The sequence below is a fragment of the Chiloscyllium plagiosum genome, unplaced genomic scaffold (assembly GCF_037043375.1).
Source record: "Chiloscyllium plagiosum isolate Xiang-an unplaced genomic scaffold, Cpla_swu_hap1 HiC_scaffold_1, whole genome shotgun sequence".
NCBI classification, from domain to species: domain Eukaryota; kingdom Metazoa; phylum Chordata; class Chondrichthyes; order Orectolobiformes; family Hemiscylliidae; genus Chiloscyllium; species Chiloscyllium plagiosum.
Window position 1 is genome coordinate 111,268,944 of NW_028270139.1, and position 18,735 is coordinate 111,287,678.

At 41.8% G+C, this 18,735-nt stretch overlaps 1 protein-coding gene across 3 annotated transcripts in view; it reads right to left on the bottom strand.

Moving 5' to 3' along the window:
• Nucleotides 1–18,735, bottom strand: part of pdzd2 (PDZ domain containing 2) — a 547,489-nt gene that overhangs the window by 347,785 nt on the left and 180,969 nt on the right. The window contains exon 1 of one of the 3 annotated variants that reach the window (XM_087989833.1): nt 16,360–16,554. The exons of 1 other annotated variant lie outside the window; for it this stretch is intronic. The gene's annotated coding sequence lies outside the window, so the exon portion shown is untranslated. Of the gene's footprint in view, nt 1–6,921; nt 7,190–16,359; nt 16,555–18,735 lie in introns of those variants that run through there. One more of the 3 variants, XM_043687436.2, reaches the window with a different exon arrangement.

The window sequence follows — 18,735 nt, forward strand, 5'->3', positions numbered from 1 at the left end:
TTATCCTATCCATGCCCCTCATGATTTTATAAACCTCTATAAAGTCACCCCCCAGCCTCCGATGCTCCAGGGAAAACAGCCCCACCCTGTTCAGCCTCTCCCTATAGCTCAAATCCTCCAACCCTGGCAACACCCTTGTAAATCTTTTCTGAACCCTTTCAAGTTTCACAACACCTTTCTGATCGGAAGGAGACCAGAATTGCACACAATATTCAAAAAGTGGTCGAACCAATGTCCCGTACAGCCGCAATATGACCTCCCAACTCCTGTACTCAATACTCTGAGCAATAAAGGAAAGCATACGAAACGCCTTCTTCACTATCCTATCTACCTGTAACTCTCCTTTCAAGGAGCTATGAACCTGCACTCCAAGGTCTCTTTGTTCAGCAACACTCCCTAGGATCTTACCATTAAGTGTATAAGTCCTGCTAAGATTTGCTTTCCCAAAATGCAGCACCTTGCATTTATCTGAATTAAACTCCATCTGCCACTTCTCAGGCCACTGGCCCATTGGATCAAGATCCCATTGTAATCTGAGGTAATCTTCTTTGCTGTCCACTACACCTCCAATTTTGGTACCATCTGCAAACTTACTAACTGTACCTCTTATGCTCTTATAAACAATGAAAGGTAATGAACCCAGCACCGATCCTTGTGGCCTTCCACTGGTCACAGACTTCCAGTCTGAAAACAACCCTCCACCGCCACCCTCTGTCTTCTGAGCCATTTCTGTATGCAAATGGCTAGTTCTCCCTGTATTCCGTGAGATCTGACCTTGCTTACCAGTCTCCCAAGAGGAACCTTGTCGAAAGCCTTACTGAAGTCCATATAGATCACATCTACTGCTATGCCTTCATCAATCCTCTTTGTTACTTCTTCAAAAAACTCAATCAAGTTTGTGAGACATGATTTCCCACGCACAAAGCCATGTTGACTATCCCTGGTCAGTCCTTGCCTTTCCAAATACGTGTACATCCTGTCCCTCAGGATTCCCTCCAACAACTTGCCCACCTCCGACGTCAGGCTCACTGGTCTATAGTTCCCTGGCTTGTCCTTACTACCCTTCTTAAACAGTGGCACCATGTTAGCCAACCTCCAGCCTTCTGGCACCTCACCTGTGACTATCAATGATACAAATATCTCAGCAAGAGGCCTAGCAATCACTTCCCTAGCTTCCCACAGAGTTCTGGGGTATACCTGATCAGGTCCAGGGGATTGATCCAATTTTATGCGTTTCAAGACATCCAGCACTACTTCTTCTGTTATATGGACATTTTTCAAGATGTCACCATCTATTTTCCTACATTCTATATTCTCCGAGTTTGAGACCACATTTCAATGTCTTCCTGATTGGCCCACCTGATATCCAAAGGGTATGCATCTTTACAAAGAACACTACCAGCTGACAGCTAAAAACTGATTCCCTCAGAAACATGCCCTCAAAATAAACCATGCATTTATCTGAAATCCTGTGATCTCTATATAATCCCATGTAAAACCTGAACAATCATCAGCCTCTTGAAGATGTATTAGGGAAGATATGGCCACTTGTTCCAAGAGTGGAACATAAGGAACAGCTCAAGTTGTGACCATCAAAGTTAGACAGTTGTCCACAGCCTGAACTTTTACAGTAAGAGAGCCATTCACACTCCGTTAGCAAGAAATTAATCATAATACAACAAAACAGTCCATCTTACACTATATTTAAATATATAATCCCCAAAGTTGAAAAACGTGTCATTTCAAAATTGTGTCTTCTGCAGTTTAGATTGCAGATTATTCATCAAGGAGAAACAGGCATATTCCCATATTTCAAAATGCAGGTTTTGATCAAAAATAAATTTGAATTTAACTATAAACATCTTGCCTCTATAAAGCTCCTTTAGCATAGTAAAATGCCCCAAATGCTTTTTTGGAGCATAATCGGGTCAAACCTTTGATCCATAGAAAACATCAAAACAGGTAAGGGCAAATTTTAAGACAAGTTTCAGAACAGGAGACAGAAGTGAAGAAATTAAGGGTTGGAATCAAAAAGCTGAGAATTTAGAAGCTAAAGTACTAGCACCAAATGGGTGGTGAAAAAAATTAAGATGTGCAAAATGACAGTCTTGGAAAAACACAAAATATTGTTAGCAACCTCCTCCAGCTTTACAAAGGGCCCTTAGTAATTGTTGACATCACATTTAGGTAAACCTATTGCACAGGTTTTCTAGTGTATAGTGAAATCAACAGGAAAATCATAGAGCTCAGTCTTCCCAACCAACAAATGACACAGAAGTCAGAGCAAAAGCCTAGAAACTCCAATTTTCTGCTTTCTCCTCCAGTTCTCTATCTTGGACACTTGGCCTTGCAATCTCAGGAAACACTCTATGGGCAGGGACCAAGTGCAGCTTTGCTCAGCAGAACTCTAGGTATACATGAGCAAAGTAGGGTGCTCAAGTCCGACATATCTGGGGCAACTGACAAAAACCGAGCAAGTTATCTGCAGACTGCCAGTGCTTGACCAGGTGCACAGTTGGTCTTTACAGATGTCACTGGCATCAGGAATTGTGGGAGGTCCTAACAGTAGCAAATGAGAGAATATGACAAGGGGGCACATGGCGCACAAGGAATCAGGCTAGTTTGTAAAGAAAACTTGAGAAAACTCACTAAGATTCACAGAAAGAAATCCTCCACGAAACTCAACAAAATTGGCACTTCACTAATTTCTGGTAAAATTCAGCCCACGGTATTAACTGGCCATTTAGTTTTTCTTACTGAATGAACTCACTGAGCATGGCACAGTGGCGCAATGGTTAGCCTCACAGTGCCAGGTGCCTGGTTCAATTCCAGTCTGTTTGGAGTTTGCAGGTTCTCCCAGCATCTGTATGGGTTTTCACCAGGTTTCCTTCCACAGTCCAATGATGTGTAGGCTAAGTGAATTAACCAGAATTGTTGGGGTAGGGTGGGAAGTGGGTCTGGGTGGGATGCTCTGTGAAGGGTCAGTGCAGACCCGATGAGCCAAATGGCCTCTATCTGCATTGTAGGTATTCTAACTGCTGCTGCTCCTGTGCAGCAGATCAACAGTTTTGTTTTCTTCAATACAAAGTTAAAGAAAGCTTCTCCTGATCTGAGAATGATTCAATAAAATAATTTCTGTTTAAATTTGTACAGCAAAACTGATACTGTAATGTGTACTTAATACCATATGTTTATATACTTAGAGCCAACCTGGCCTTAAGCTGTATGCTAAAAGGAAAGAAAAGACAATGATCTATTTGCCACACTTTCAACAGTTCTCTTAGTGTAGATTATTTTCCTCTTTTGTTGGAAATAAATTTTGCTGGTGTTACTGATGGGACTGAACCTATCTGCTTGATTGGTAGCTATGATGCATGTCCCTGATCTTGCTGACTGGATTTCCTGTTTACAAAAGCTAAAGGAAGCACTGGAACCTCTCTAATCCACGGTACACGACACACTACGCTGATGGTCCCGAAATCACCCGGAGGTGTTCGCTTAACTGGTGTACTGCCTAGTTTTGACATGTCCCCTACATACATGAAACAAGGTTGCAGCTGCCTGACAACTTCATTGCCTTGCCGGTCACTAACCAATTGCTAAATTAGCCAGGGGGCACAAATTCAGTTGCTATTGTAGAGTTATGCACACACAAAAATTACAGGACATGCAGAACAACATTTGTAAACTGTCCCAAATATTTTGGAAATTAAAGTCAGTTTGTTTTGGAATTTATTACCCTTTTGATGAGACTGGATTCACAGTCGCTCACTCACATATTAGGTATTGCTGGATCCTGCAGACCATGGTAATTAAAAATATCAATGATCTGTTTGTTTTGCCAAGTGTTTGAATAGGACATTATGAGTCAAAAGTCTGGCCATGTGCCTCACAAATCATTGTTGAATCTCTCACTTGCTAATTGGCATTTCTCATATTATTGTTAGAAACATTGCATTTTTCATTACTCGATGTATGTTATGCACACATTTACATTTCTGTTAATCTTAGCAAATGAATGAAGGTAAACCTTATACTTCAGAGAATCTTGTCTCTTAATGTCACCACCAGTTGTTAATACTGGAGCATTTTCTAAAGCCTATGTTATGAGGAAACAAAAGATAATGATCTATTCGCCTGCACTTTCAACAGCTCTCTTCGTGTAGATACTTTTCCCGTTTTTGTCGGAACCAAATTTTGCTGGTGTTATGATGGGACTGAGCCCATCTGGTTGATTAGTAGCTATGATTCATATCCTTAATCTTGCTGACTGGATTTCCCATTTATAAAATCTAAAAGCAGTATGGAAACCTGTCTAATCCATGATCCACAACACACTATTCTGATGGTCCCAAAATCACCCCCAAACTGGGGCAGTAGTTCAGTTGAGAATGAAAGGCCCCTCTCCTAGTATTTATGTTTTTGATGTGCAAAATGATAAATCTCACTTACATGAGATGCCTGGGAGCTGCTGGCACTACATGAAGCACAGTTACACATTTTGCTACCTGGGACTCGATGTCAGTGTGAGACGCATAGATGCACATCGTCCATATATTTGGTTATTTGCTGTATTTGAAGTGCTAAGCAGCCAAATACATTCTGGAAATTCTTTATTGTTTAACTGATATATTACAACTGCAGACTATCATTAATCAAAATATCTGTACTGGAACACAGCAGTTTTTGTTTCATTTTGTCCTAAAGGTTTCATTGACTCCGGCCACCCTCCATTCCCCTCAACCAAATTTCATGCTAGATTGATTCTCCACTTGTAGTCCCAAAAGGTACACACTCTGTCCATTTGATTCCAAAAATCATAAAAAGGATAAGGAACTTGATTATAATCTAGGCTGACATGCCATTGCAGAACTGAGAAGCTTTCGCCATTCTGCCCTCTCAGGTAGATTTAATGGAGTAAATCGGCAATCATTTTTTCCATTTCTTTTTGGAGGTTTCATTGGCATAATTCATCCTCACTTTCCTCAATGGAGTAACTTTTCTTCAAACGTGATGGTAAACTTAGTGTTAGCAGACTATTCAACAACAGCAGGCATAACTCCTAACCCTCATTTTACCTTCACCTGGTATTCCCACTTGTGCTCTCCAGAGGATCACTGGACAGTGATGAGGAAAAAAGAAAACTGGCTAATTTTTCCCCTTGTTTCTCAAGATAGTTGTTCACCAGAGCAGTAATTATTTCCCAAATGGTATTAAACTGCATAACAAACAATTTCTTGTGGTATTTATATTGTCCCTTGCCTAGTGGTACTACCCAGCACCTGAACTACTTACCGACCCAATTAGGGAAGCAGAACACTCTGTATAGTTACTCCCATGGTTACTATCAGTGACACTCTGATTGACCAACAATTTGTCTAAGAACTGCCAAAACTCACCCAACTGAAGCAAGCAAGTTTATTACGATTCAGTTTCACAAGTTTCTTGTATAAATTTGAACATTCAGTCGTCTTCTAATCACACAAAAATACTTTGCAACCTACTATGATTATTCTTGGAAAAGAATGCATATTTACCTTGCTCTCTTCCGCCTGAATACACACAGTTAGTACATTTTGAGTCTCTGTTAAAATCGACCACAATATATAACATATTCATATTCTGGTGTTAAACTCTTCCAAATTTCTCTGTCAAGAATTTTAAAAACACACATTGTCTGAAATCAATCCTGCTATGAAATGTTCAAAGGTTAACTATACTTTTGGGAACTCATTTTTATAAGAAACATCAGTAGAAGAAATCAGTAAAATTAGCTTCAGATAACATTCTAACTATGGAATTCCATGTATTTATTCATTTCCCATTTCATCCTTATACAGCCCAATAAAATTTAATTTTCTCAACACACTATTACTCCCAGTCACACACAATTCCTAATCCCAGGGTTACAGGATCTGCAGGTTTAAAGGTATACCCAGTTGTTCCCATCACTTGTCCACACTGGTTTTGCCAGTCCAGCGCATGCCAAGGTCTTTCCTCCCCACGATATTTTAAAGGGATCATTGGCACATAAAGGCCTAGAGATTTTTAATTCCCAATGGGCTATACAGAAAGGACTATACTGGGAGGACCAGGGCAGCACAGTGCCTCAGTGGTTAGCTTTGCTGCCTCACAGTGCCAGGGACAAGAACTCAATTCCAGCTTTGGGTAACTGTCTGTGTGGGTTTCCTCCAGGTGCTCCAGTTTTCTCCCACAGTCCAAAGCTATGCAGGTTAGGTGGATTGGCCATGCTAAATTGCCCCATAGTGCCCAGAGATGTGCAGACTGAGTGGGTTAGTCATGGTAAATGTGAGGTTACAAGATGGGGTGGGTCTGGTGGGATGCCCTTTGGAAGGTGGGTGCACACTCAATGGGCTGAATGGCCTCTATCTGCCCTGTTAGGATTCTATGATTCTTCCCAGTTTCTGACAAATAGGCAGAGTTAAAATCAGCCATGGACATTGTAAAAACATCACATTTGTAATAAGCCATTTGTAAAAATTCTGATGTAACTGTAGCATATTTATTCTGATGTAGTTGGTAGTGAGCCACATCAAAAGTATCGATAGCAGTGAGAAGTATGCATAAAATATTCCCAGCTAATAATAACTAACCAGACAGAAATCAATTCATGGCAAGCAACACAGCTTAAATATGAAAAATATCTATTACATCATTTAAACTTTGATTTTATTTCCCACTGTGGTTAGACAGGTCGTAGAAACTTTGGAAAGTGACGCTTTAATTTAGGTAACAGTTACATTCCATGCTGAAACAGACTGTTGTGTACCTGAATTAATTAGAATTCTTTACCATATGCCTAGGGCATGGCACAAACGTCAAAGCATTCACTCGCACTTAATGCAAACACACCCACTGTCCAAAAGAAAATCTCTATGCTTTGCAAAGTTGTCCTTGTACCTGCTTTTTTGTCGGGAATCCCATAGTTTTTCTTTCTGTCAATTCACTTCAGCATTCACTGCTTCGTTGGAATCTCTGTCCAAGGCAGCTGGTGCCCTGAGCTGATCTTGTCTGAGAAGGTTATCATTCTCATGTGGCTGTTAATTGGTATAATCACCTACTGGCTTTTACTGCAGAGTCTGAGGGGGAAGGGTAACTGTTGTCTGAAGTGTGCAGCCCAGCTGCTTACTGACTGGAGCGTGCTGTCCCACTGAGCTCCTCGACAACACTGTTTTCTATTTTCTCTGGCATCTGCCTGCATGTGCTTGGCTGCTGGGTGCTGCAATCTTATTTGCACTTGGCTGTTTTCTTGCGCGTGACGTGTTCCTGAGAGGAGGACCTTATCCCTGACCCGATACTGGAGACGCTTTTCTTCTGTTCTATTTCCACTGATGGCCCTCCCCTTTCTCTTGCTTCCCCCTTACTTCAATCAGCCTCCAGCCTCTCTAGATTAAGGAAAAGCTACTTCATGGGCCACACATAAGAAGCCTAATCTAGGCAGTGAAATGGTTTGTAACACACCCATTTAATGCTTCCTGCCTGGAGTTAATGGGAACATAAATAAAACAGGAAAAGAGTATTTTGCTTTGGAAAGCAAGGTCACTAGCAATGCTTACAAAAGGCGTCTTCTTTGTGCCTTTAAAAAATGCTGAAACAAAAACAGGTTTTTCAGTTCAATGGTCCAAATTTAAAAACTTTTTAAAAATCTTTCTATTTTCTTGTCTGTCCTCCATGATCCTTGACTCACTTATCCATCAAAATTCTAAGTCTTCCCTGAAAAAATCCAATGATCTAGTTCCTGCTATTTTTTGAGGAGAAAATTCTACAGTCAGCCACAGACTTAACATCCTCTTGACTTAAAAAACTCTTCTCATTTCCATCTAAAAATGGAGACCATTTATTCTTAAACAGTCCCTTAGATCTAGTTTTTCTATACAAGAGGAAGCGTTCTCTCAGTTTCTACCTGGTCAAGTTTCCTTGGTATCTTAAAAAAATTCAAACAGATCATCTCATTCTTGTAAGTCCAATGGAAATCCAACCTGTTCAATTTTTCTTCCTAAAATAAGCACTTCAATCCCTTGAATGAGTCAAATTATCCTTTTCTGAACTGCTTCTAATGTAAATGTTATTCTTTTTCAAATAAAGAGGCCAAACCTCAGACCAAAGCTCGGCTTTCTCACAAGGCTTCACCACAGAAGAGGTACATTCAATATGGCCAGGTTGTTCTGAAGAACTTCAAAAACGAACTTCCTCTTTCTACAAGAAGTTGGAGATTATTGCAGCATCATATGTTGTAGCCCAATGAGTCAAATATGAATGAAATACACAAAAGAGTTCCAGAAGGCTCTTGTGGCACAGTGGACCTACCTGGGTGAAGTCTCTGCATTCAAGTCCCACCTGCTCCAGAGTGTGCAGTAACATCTTTGAACAGGTTATAGTCATAGATTCATAGAGATTTACAGCATGGAAACAGACCCTTCATCTAATTCGTCCATGCCAACCATTTATCCTAAACTAATATAGTCCCATTTGCTAGCACTTGGCCCATATCCCTCTAAATCCTTTCTATTCATATACCCATCCGGATCCCTGTTAAATGTTGTAATTGTACCAGCCTCCACCACTTCCTCTGGCAGCTCATTCCATACATGCACCACCCTTTGCATGAAAAGGTTTCCCCTTAGGTCCTTTTTAAATCGCTCCCCTCTCACCTTAAACCTATACCCTCTAGTTCTGGACTCACTATTAAAATGGCAGCAAGGTTACACTTAAAAACCATGCACCTTATCTGCTCCTGTGCTGTGAGCTGTCCCACACAAGTTCATCCAAATTGATTAGAGATGTTCCAGTGATTATATTTTGAATGTAAATATTACAGATACTGAATCTTCTCAGTCCTCTTCACATTAAATAAACACAGAAAATGCTGGAGCAACTCAACCCATTTTTAAAAAAATCATTCAGATGATGACGGTGTCACAGGCTAGGCCAGCATTTATTGCCTATCACAGAGGGGCAGTTAAGAGTCAACTACATTGCTGTATGATTTTTTTTATTGGCATGACTATTTTACGGGGAGAGGGAAAGAGTAAAATACTGTGAAAAGCATTTCCACTGTCATCACGATCTGGCACCATTTTGAATAGTTTTAGGAATAAGGAAAAAAAAGATATAGCTTAAAGAGAAACCATCAGTCATGGGCCAGCTCATCATCAATGCTGTGGGTCTGGAGTTACATGAAGGCTTTTCCTAAGAGACTTCAGTGAACCAGGTGGTCATTATTAGACTTTTAATTCCAAACTTTAATTGAACTTAAATTCCACCATTTGCCATGGTGGGATTCAAACCCAGGGCCCTGTATACCACTAGGCCATCACCTGCCCCAGGTTTGACAATGCATGTGAAGAGAGAACAGAGTTAATGGTTTGAGTCTGGTATAACTCTTCAGAACTGAAAAGGATTTGAAAGTGGTGCTTTTTTAACACTTTTGATAGGAAGCCCGGTGTAAAAGACAAAGAGGTTCCTAACTGGGGTGAGGAAAAGAAATAGATGTGTAAAATGGGTGTAAATTAAAGTTTGAAAGGGTGAAAATGGGTCCTCTCACTGAAAACAAAGTCAACAAGATACAAAAAGGATTAGCCGGGGATGGGGAAACAGACGTAATGAGGTCAGGCTCTGGAGTTATGAAATTCAGTATTGAGTCTGAGAGACTGTAAAGTTCCCAAACAGAAATTGAGGTTAGCGAGTTTTGAGAAGATTTGTAACTCAAGTTGAGGTTCTGGATGTAGGTTTGCTCACTGAGCTGGAAGGTTCGTTTCAGACATTTTGTCACCATACCATGATGAAAGCATGGCATTCTAACCAGAACTCTATCAACAAACACATTGACTTGGACCCGATTTACCACCTCCTGAGAAAAAGAACAGGAAATGAAATCACCAAAGGAAACAACATCACCAACCCAAAGAAACCCAAACATATAAACAGAAAGCAGGAATCATCAGCAGAGCTTCATCTGGAGACTCACTGCAGATGTTACCTAGTATGGTGACAAAACATCTGAAAATGAACCTTCCAGTGCAGCGAGCAAACCTACATCCAGAAATTGAGTTGTTATTCCTTGAGCTTGTACTGTGCTTCAGTCGAACAGTGCAGCAAGCCCAGAACAGAAATGTTAGCATGAGAACAAATTGGTTTACAGAACTGATAAGCAACTGGAAGATTAGGGTCATTTAGATAGGCAGAACAGAGATGTTTCACAAAATATTCACCCACACCAATGTAAGGGAGGCCACGTTGTGAGCAGCTGATGGAGTACAGTATATTGAAATAAGAGCTGAAAATGTGTTGCTGGAAAAGCGCAGCAGGTCAGGCAGCATCCAGGGAACAGGAGAATCGACGTTTCGGGCATAAGCCCTTCTTCAGGAATGAGGAAAGTTTGTCCAGCAGACTAAGATAAAAGGTAGGGAGGAGGGACTTGGGAGAGGGGCGTCGGAAATGTGATAGGTGGAAAGAGGTCAAGATGAGGGTGATAGGTCAGACTGGGGTGGGGGCGGAGAGGTCAGGAAGAAGATTGCAGGTTAGGAAGGCGGTGCTGAATTCGATGGATTTGACTGAGACAAGGTGGGGGGAGGGGAAATGAGGAAACTGGTGAAATCCGAGTTCATCCCTTGTGGTTGGAGGGTTCGTAGGTGGAAGATGAGGCGCTCTTCCTCCAACCGTCGTTTTGTTGTGGTCTGGCGATGGAGGAGTCCAAAGACCTGCATATCCTTGGTGGAGTGGGAGGGGGAGTTGAAGTGTTGAGCCACAGGGTGGTTGGGTTGGTTGGTCCGGGTGTCCCAGAAGTGTTCTCTGAAACGCTCCGCAAGTAGCCGGCCTGTCTCCCCAATATAGAGGAGGCCACATCGGGTGCAGAGGATGCAATAGATGATGTGTGTGGAGGTGCAGGTGAATCTGTGGTGGATATGGAAGTTTCCTTTGGGGCCTTGGAGGGAGGTGAGGGGTGAGGTGTGGGCGCAAGTCTTGCATCTCCTGCGGTTGCAGGGGAAGGTGCCGGGAGTGGAGGTTGGGTTGGTGGGGGGTGTGGATCTGACGAGGGAGTCACGGAGGGAGTGGTCTTTATGGAATGCTGATAGGGGAGGGGAGGGAAATATATCCTTGGTGGTGGGGTCCGTTTGGAGGTGGCGGAAATGACGGCGGATGATGCGCTGTACATGGAGATTGGTGGGGTGGTAGGTGAGGACCAGTGGGGTTCTGTCCTGGTGGCGGTTGGAGGGGCGGGGCTCAAGGGCGGAGGAGCGGGAAGTGGAAGAAATGCGGTGGAGGGCATCGTCGACCACGTCGGGGGGGAAATTGCGGTCCTTGAAGAAGGAGGCCATCTGGGTTGTACGTTTTTGGAACTGGTCCTCCTGGGAGCAGATGCAGCAGAGTCGAAGGAATTGGGAGAATGGGATGGCGTTTTTACAGGGGGCAGAGTGGGAGGAGGTGTAAAAACAATGACTGCAGATGCTGGAAACCAGATTCTGGATCAGTGGTGAGGTGTAGTCCAGGTAGCTGTGGGAGTCGGTCGGTTTGTAGTAGATGTCCGTGTTATATTGAAATAAGCACAAGTAAAATGTTGCTTCACTGGAGATGTGTTTGGGCCTTGGACAGGGAGGATGGAGGAGGTGAGTAGGCAAGTATTACACCTTCTGTGATTGCATGGCAAGGTCAATGGGGGTGTGAGGAGTTATGGAGGAGTGAACCATGGTGTCATGGAGAGAACAATCTCTGCAGAATGCTGATAATGGAGGGGAGAGAAAGATGTGTTTAGTGATGGCATCCTGTTTCAGGTATATAAATGGCAGAGGATGATCCTTTGGAAATGGAGATGGGTGGGGTGGATAGTGAGAAGAAGGAGAACCCTTGGGAAGGAGGGGAAGGGATGAGTGTAGAAAGACTGGACATGGCTGACAGCCCTGACAGCCACAACAGTTAGAACAAAGAAAGCTGAAAGGACTGACAAATTATGAGGGCAGAGGTAGATTAGATAGATAAGGCATTTCTTCTCTGAGTAGAGGGTTCAATAACTACAGGGCATAGGTTTAAAGTAAGGGGAAGGAAAGATTTCATTTAAAATATTATCATCCAGAGGGTGGCTCTCACTGCCTGAAAGGATGGTAGTGGTAGGAATCAACACAACAAACAAGCAATATTTAGATGAAAACAAAGTGCCTGGAAATGGAATGAGAATAGACACATGCTTGATGATCGACCAGACAAGATGGGTTGAAGGGCCTCAGGCTATGCTGTAATACTCTACAGCATCATGCTCTATAGCATCAACTTGCCGGCTGTAAAAATATCTGTCCGTGACAGTATTGCTAAGAGTGACCACCACAATCCTTGTGGAAACAAATTCCCATCTTCACACTGAAATACCCTGAATATACTGAAGCAATCCATGTCCAAGTGCAGGAAGACATGGAGAATGCAAAGGATTGGGTTAACAAGTGGTAACAAGCCACACAAGTGTCAGACAATTTCCAACAAGAGAGTATCTAATTATCAGCCCTTGAAAGTCAATGGCATTACCATCCCTGATCCCCCTCTACCAACATCCTGGGTGTTACCATTTACCAGAAACTGTTCTGACCTAACCATATAAATTCAGAGGCTACAATAGCAGATCAGAGGCTCGGTATACTAAGTGAATAATTCACTTCCTGAATCCCCTGTACATTGTCTACAAGATGGGAGTGTGATGGAATATGCTCTCCGTTGGCCTGGTGGGTGAGCTCCAAAAACACACAAGAAACCTGACACCATTCAGGACTGGGTAGTGACTTGATTTTGGCACCATATCCATGAACATTCACTCCCTCCATCAACGATGCTCAATAGTAGCATCTGCAAGATGCACTACAGAAATTCAACAAAGCTCCTTGCACAGCACCATCTAAACTTATAACCACTGCCATCTAGAAGGACAAGGGCAGTAGATACAGGGAATACCACCATTTGCAAGTTCCTTCCAAGTCATACACCATCCAGACTTGGAAATAGATTGCTGTTTTGTCAGTGTCTTGGAACTACCTTCCCATCAGCACTGTGAATCTACCATCAGCAAATGAATTGCGGCAATTCAAGAATGCAGTTTACCACCACTTCTCAAGGGAAATTGGGGGTGAGCAATAAATGCTGGTCCAGCCAGTGACAGCTACAATTCATGAATGAATTAAAACAAGGGCAGTGCTTATCTCTCCCAGTACAGCTGCTGAACAGTTAACATTGTGGACTTTAGTATCAGTCCTGTTGGTTCCCTTATCTATGCATTGTATTTGATTGGAAGGAGAACCCAGAAGACGTTTCTTAATGTTCTGCCTCCAGGAGGGATCATAATTGACCACTCACCACAGTCACCATCCAGAATTGAGGTGAATGTCAGGATGCTGACAACCTCATCAAATTCAAAACTAGAAGTCAGAAATGCAAGATAGCTCCTGATCAATCCAATAGGGAAATAAAAGGAGATCTATCTAGGAAGAGAGTAATTAGAATAAGGAACTCTCTACCACAGGAATTGGTTGAGGCAATTGGTTTAAATGCTTTCAAAAGGAATCTAGACCAGTATGTGAGAGAAAGGGAAAACAGGTGAACGATGAAGATGAGGAAGCCAGACTGCAAGCTGACTACGTGTGACATATAAATACCAGCACAGTCTAGTTGGGCCAAATGACCTGTTTGTGCATGGCATTTCCATGTACTCCCATGCATGCAACATTACTCTCCACCACTGATGAATTAAAATGATATGTTCAGACAATTGCTCTCAGGTAGTAGTTAAAATACAAGAGTATCCATCAAGGCAGGTTCCTTCAACCCTTCCTCTCCAAATGATATTTAAGTGCACATCTTCCTCATGGATTTAATCATCCATACATAGTTCAAATGGAGCAGATGGGTGACAGAACAATCTACCTCTCTGTCAGTAAATTACAGCTATAAACAATATATTTAGTCCAATCAAGTTATTAGATTCTAGATGATTCCAATGAATCATCGGACCATTAATTCGGACAGTTAGACTGAAAAACATCCAGTCACTGGTTCAGCTTCAGATGAAGTAATATGTCAAATTCTGGGCACTGCATGGTAGGAAGGACATTCAGACTTGACAGAGAATGTAGCATAGACTTACAAGCATGATTCCAGAGACCAGGCACTGGAGAAACTGGGATTATTCATAAAGAGAAAATTAAGAGGAGATTTGATAGAAGTATTCAAAATAAAGAGATTGAAATAAAATATATCGAGATAAAGTGATCCCATAGGTAGCCATGTCAAGGACCTAAGGACACAGATTTTAAAAGATTGGCAGGAAAGCTAAAGGTAGCATAAGGAAAAATATAGCAAGTGGCTGGGATCTAGAATGCAGTACCTAAGAGTGTGGTTAGTGGTTAGGATCTGGAATACATTGCCTAAGAGGGTGGTGGAGGCGGATTCAATCACAGCTTTCAAACAGGAATTCAACAGTCAACTGAAAAGAAAACTTCTGACGGGCTTTGGGAAAAAGGCAGAGAGTGGAATTAATTAAATTGCTCTTGCAGAGAGTCATCGTGGGCCATCCACAATGAATAACCTCCTTCAGTGCTGTAACCATAAGAACATAAGAATTAGGAGCAGGAGTAGGCAATTCAGCCCCTTGAGCCATCTGTACCATTTAATATAATCATGGCTGACCTCATCTCAGCTTCAATTGCACTTTTCTGCCCGGTCTCCATTGCCCTTCAACACATTAAAAATTACAAATTTGCCTACCTTCTAAATTTACTCAATGCCCCAGCATCCACCACACTCTTGAATTGCACAGATTCATGACACTTTAAGAGAAGTAATTTCTCCTCATCTCTGATTTAAAATTGCTACCCCTTATCCTAAAACTATGACAATGTTATGCCTAGCTATTTGTACCTGAATCATAGGGTGGCATTCTTCATAAAATTTATTGCGAAGTGAACAACTCAGACTATAAATTACATGGCAATTCTGGTACTCAAGTTTAAAATTCAGCTGAAAAATACTATACTACCCAGCAACAGATGTGTTCATAGAATCCTTACAGTGTGGAGGCAGGCCACACTGATCCTCCAAAGAGCAACCCACCCAGACTCAATCACCCTACCCTATGGTTAATTTACCTAACCTGCATATTTTTGGACTGTGGGAGGAAACCAGAGCACCTAACAGAAACAAGGAGAATGTACAAACTTCACACAGACAGTCAACAAGGGTGTAATTGAACCTGGGTCCCTGGCACTGTGAGGCAGCAGTGCTAACCACTGAGCCACTGTGTCACCTCCCCCAACTTGCTGAATAATCAACATCTTGCATGCATTTTAACTTGACATTCTATTTACATTAACATTCAGTGGTCTTAGGTTTTCCTGACAATACAGCTTCTCAGTTCGTCTTTTTCTCTGATAACTGTAATGAGGAAATTCTGTAAACTCCATATTGATCTTGCAAACTGTACTTCCTGGTATCCTTGAATTAAGCATTCAATTTTTCTATTTTACAAAAAGATCTTCTCTTTTGACTATCAAATTAACTTTCCTATCTGCCTTCAATAAACATTGTAACTGAAGTTAAGAAGAGACAGTTCTTAAATAAGGGATATATATCTTTCATAATTAACTTGTTACTAACATCATAGCGGCTGTTCACAAACTGTACAGAGCTGGAAATGTGTTGCTGGAAAAGCGCAGCAGGTCAGGCAGCATCCAGGGAACAGGAGAATCGACGTTTCGGGCATAAGCCCTTCTTCAGGCCCGAAATGTCGATTCTCCTGTTCCCTGGATGCTGCCTGACCTGCTGCGCTTTTCCAGCAACACATTTCCAGCTCTGATCTCCAGCATCTGCAGACCTCACTTTCTCCACAAACTGTACAGACCATTACAAATAAAAGGTGGTGATCCAATAATTTTCTTTGAATGACCTGAAATTCCTGTTTGATTCAGCAAGTCTATACAGAATTTAAATATATACAGACCTCACTTTGGCTTTGTAGAAATTTATGAAATTCCTTACGAGCTTGCAAACGTCTGAATGTGTAAAATTAAATATCTCACATGCAAGATAGCATAACTGATGGTTTCAGCACAGTCATTGTAAGGTACAGCTTTTGTTCATTGATGGGTTGTATCAATTTCTTTCTCCATTGTAGTACTGCAAAGCTCTGAAAGAAGTCACCTTTCTTAAAATATTTCCTGCATTCATTTAGTTTTTGTTGATAATGCAATAGTTTACAGTGTACTATTAGTGTGGCATCTTGGGTCACCAAAAAGCGGTAATCATTTGTAACCCCTGCAACTGTGCATTTTGTTACTTTCAAACAAATAAAGAGCTCCAGCTACTTACCCTCTACTCGGCAATCCACAACGACATTACATAAATGTATTCACATTGAGCACCTAAGATGGGCTCACAGGTATCCTTATTGGTGAATTACAGATTTTACGGAGCCTTAATCTGTACAGTTTGTAAAGAAGGATATTTACATTTGGCACAGATGCATTAAAGAATGCTACTTTCATAGGACTCTCAGGCCCAGCAAACAAGGAGAAAAAGGTCCGGCAGCAAACACTGAAGTCAGTGGTCTGCAACTAGGCGTGCTGTGTGTGGATGCTTCTGAATAGCTATAAGCAAACCTGGTGAAACTAGATGAAACATGCCCAGAATACAATATGAAAATCAGTCTTAGTGAATATACATCCAAGAAAGGCAAGCAGTTACATGTTCTTAGTGGGGGAACACCATTGGAGCACTGTAATGCTCTCTGCCTCAAACAAACAAGTGTACTGAATAAAGAAATAGATAAATAGAAATGCGCAGATGTAATAACAGTGATCTGTGAAAAGTTTATGAAGGTTGTGCACAGCAGTCATCCTTAATAATAGCACCTATCTCCTCGTTGGCAAAGTATACCCCAGTTTATAAATCTGTGCTTCCTTCATGTGCTGTTGTGTATAGGTTATGTAGTTTTAAATATTTCAAAATGAGTTTCTGTGGGACTTTTTCTCATGGCAGCATTGCTACTGCTGGTTATTTTGAAATTGTGTGGGTGTTATCCCTCAGGAATTGTTTTTGATATATAAAGATAAATAGACATCTCTAGCACCAAGCCTCAACTACTCGGAGAAAATCAAGAATTCCAGTTTGTAATATAATTCTTCATCTATTGTAGATGCAAAATCACCAGAGCTATGACTATTACTTCCTAAGATGTACTTCTCAGTGAGTGAGACTCAATGTCTTCAGTTTGCATTCAGGTTAACTTAATTAATTGTGTTTCCATCGTGCCAATTTTATTTATTATTAAGTCATCGCTTTTTTTAGCAATAGGCAGCATGGCTTCGTGTGGGGAAGGTTATGTTTTAGATCAGATTACTTACAGTGTGGAAACAGGCCCTTCGGCCCAACAAGTCCACACCGACCCGCCGAAGCGCAACCCACCCATACCCCTACATTTACCCCTTTTAACCTAACACTACGGGCAATTTAGCATGGCCAATTCACCTGACCCGCACATCTTTGTGACTGTGGGAGGAAACCGGAGCACCCGGAGGAAACCCACGCAGACACGGGGAGAATGTGCAAACTCCACACAGTCAGTCGCCTGAGTCGGGAATTGAACCCGGGTCTCTGGCGCTGTGAGGCAGCAGTGCTAACCACTGTGCCACCGTGCCGCCCACTAACAAACTTAATTGATTTTTTTTGAGGTAGTGACAAAAATGATTGATGTGGGCCGACCAGTGGATGTTGTGAGTATGGACTTTAGGTAGACCTTTGTCAAGGTCCCTCATGGCAGGCTGATACAGAAGTTGAAGTCACATGGGATCCACAGTGAACTGGGAGTCACAGTGAAAGGGTGTTTTTCAGATTGGAGATATGTGACCAGTGTTGTTCTGCAGGGATCCGTGCTGGGATCTTTTTTGTTTGTAACATATTTTGAGGTGAATGTAGGTTGGCTGACTAATAAGTTTGCAGACAACACAAAGATTGGAGAAGCTACAGATAGCAAAGACAATTGCCAGACGATACAGTAGGATAATAGGCTGAAGACTTGGGCAGAGAAATGGCAGATGGAATTTAATCCAGACAAATGCAAGGTGATGCAATTTGGAAGATCTAATGCAGGAGGTACAGTAAACAGCAGAACCCTCAATAGTATCAGCATACAGAGGGATCTAGGCATACAGGTCCACAGTTCCTGAAAGTGGCAACACCACTGGATAAATATGGTCAAAAGGGCATTTGGCATGTTTGCCTTTGTCATTTGGGGCAAAAAATATATTTTAAAAATTAAAAGAATCTCTGCCCCTTCTGGAACCATGAAATGTGGTTCTGCTCTCTGGGATTAGCCCTTCAATGGCTATGACAGCTCAGCAGTAACTCATTCTAACCTTACTTCTACACCTCCAACATTTACCGAAATTGACATTTGTGGTGTTGAGAGCAATGGCAGCACCACAGCTTTTAGTTCAACTAACCTAGGTTTGTATAATTTAATTATAACTATAATATCAAAAGAACCATAATCCCACTGAGTTTTTTATTCATTCATGGGATAAGGGCGTTGCTGGCTAGGCCAGCATTTAATTGCCCATCGCTAATTGCCCAGAGGGCAGTTGAGAATCAAACCACAGAGTTAAAATCACTAGGCAGCTGCTGAGCCTGATATTTACAATTAGTATTACTGCTAGAGGTGCAAGCAATTTTGTGCAACCATAGGAA